Consider the following 2,610-nt stretch of genomic DNA (forward strand, 5'->3'; position numbering starts at 1 on the left):
GAATCTCAGCTGGATTTGCAGCAGAAAACACATGTCTTGAGCCATTGTGGCCAAAGCAACTGAAGACTACAAAATGGGATTATGAATTCCAAAGAGGCTGTCCATAAACAACCTCTTTCCTTTAGGACTGCATCACACGTCCATCTTGAAGCCAGTTTTTTGTTCGCCCCATTTAGTCCCTGTAGCCACCTTCGAAGTCCTGAAGCATTTTTGGTTGGAGCCCAATACTTTCCAGCATCCCCTCCATGGGTCCTGTTCTCTGTAAATAGATGCCCTGAAGAAAATGGACAGATTTCCTAAAATACGCTTTGCCCTATACTATGGCTCTCTTCCTGGACTCTCTTGTTGCTCTTTCTGCTCCTGGAGTGGATGCCCCGACACTGATTCTTGCCTGAATTGTGTTTCTACTTGCTCATCCCTTGGAAACTACTTTGGATGACCTCCAAAGTCAGTTTCTTAATCCTTTTAATAAAGGGAGAAAGTTGACTAAGCAATTGTCCATGTGATTTTCAGCTGCTGAAATATTCCAAAGACATAATAAATATTTGATATTATTTGAAGACTAAAAATATTAATGATCTTTAAAATGCATCACTTTGATTCAATGATAGCATTTTAGATATCCCTCGATACATGACAGAATGTTATTCATAATACCTTTTTTTGCTTCATCCCAAAGTTTTTTATGCCACATTATGTTATTCATGTTATTTCAACTTTGTTACACTTACAGTCAGCCCTCTGGTTATGAGTCTTCCCTGTTAGCTAAATTTAATTGCTAATAAATTATGCTCTTTTTCCCTTTCACAGTACATCACTCACATGATCCAAATTGCCATTATAAAGTGGTTCTCATCTAGATATTGCGGCTACATATTTTAGGATTATCCAATCATAAAACTGATCTCTTAAAAATATTGAGCTAGATATGCCTATGCTTACGCTGTGTAGACCTTTAAAGGCAAAATTACACATTATGGACTTGATTCCTGCCACGAATGGCCTCATTAACTACCTCATCACTGCCATTCCTTACACTCAAGTACAAAGAGACCTCTCTTGGGTAGAAGGGTAAATACTGTAAGACTGTAGTTATGATCGGTGCATTTTCTCTTCAATAAATTTGAAATAAGACAGAAAAGACATCAAGAAGACATGAAGACGTTAAAGTTTTGGGGTTTCACAGGTTCAAATAGTTTGGAGATGACAATTACAGAAGTTGACAGACGTTTGCTGCTTGACACCAACCACAGGAACCGTGATTAACCAGGTCTCCAGACGCTACAGACTGAAATGCATTGTGAGCATTGCGCCAAGCCAAGGCTGCCATGGGCTGCTCCCCTTTCGTGACTGAGTATGGTAGGACAGGAAGGCAGAGCTGACCCTGGGAGATGAGGGACTGGCTTGTCTCAACACTTCCCCCACAGCCTTGCCCAATTCTCCTTAAGACATGAAGGAAGTCTGAAGTGTTTTCCCCCAACCTTCCTTCCCTCACACTGTCCACCCTGCCGGCCCTGTTTACCTCCCTTCGGTTCTCTCTCACAGGCATTTCCTCAAGCGGAATCCTTCCACAGTTAAGTCCATTTTGGTCTTGCTCATCACTTAAGCCACAAGTTGACAATGAGCTAAAGTTTTTGGTTGGCATGTCTGTCCCTGTGACATAATATATCTTCCAATGTAAGATGCTTTACAAAAAATATTTTCCCATTAGGAACTATGATCAATATTGGCATATATCATGCTATGACCAGAAGAGCTAATTTGCTCTTTCTGTGGTGGATAACATGAGGCTTCCCTCTAACAGCCTGGGTTTATGTTACTGACAATGCAGAGCCCTTTGATCTGTTAAGTTAAAATTGAGTAACTTTGGGACTTCAGATCTTCCTCTGACTACACATGAGGCATCAGACAATCCCTGGTATAGGTTTCTTCTGAAGGCTAGAGTATGACTTCTAAGGTACCATTCAATTTTTGCGTTCCACAATTCTGAGTAACCACTTCTGTTTTTTGAGTCACTGCTAACAGCAGGTAGAAACTTGTGATAAAAAAAAAAAAGTACCCTTATTTTTTTAATTCAGGGACTGCTTCCACCTACAGCTAGTTCAAGAAAAAGGGTTTTATATTAAGTTTGCAATAGATAATTCTGTAAGCATCCAAGGACAGGAACCAAAGGTCTATTCACACTGCATTGGTTTCTTCATTTTCTTTTCCTTCCTTCCTTCTCTTCCTTTCCTTCTCTTACTTTCTCTTTCTTTCTTTGAGCAGGAGGGGGGTGGGAGAGGGGCAGAAGGAGAAGGGAGAAGAAGACTCCTTGCTGAGCAGGGAGCCCGACATGGAGCTCAACGTGGGGCTTGATCCCAGGACCCCGAGATCATGACCTGAGCTGAAGGCAGACGCCTAACCAACTGAACAACCTCACGCTCCTACACTACATTGGTTTCCAACTAGAAAGGAAGAAACTAAGGTTAACCTATTTATCCAAATTCTCATGTGTCTAAAAAAGAAGGCTGGACTGAGGAGAAATCTACTGGCATGTCTGCTACACCCTGATTCTTTGGTGTCTCTAGCTGACCAGTTATATTAGTAAATTTGATTCATTAAAAAAATTGA

This window comes from Mustela nigripes, chromosome 4, assembly GCF_022355385.1.
Source record: "Mustela nigripes isolate SB6536 chromosome 4, MUSNIG.SB6536, whole genome shotgun sequence".
NCBI lineage: Eukaryota > Metazoa > Chordata > Mammalia > Carnivora > Mustelidae > Mustela > Mustela nigripes.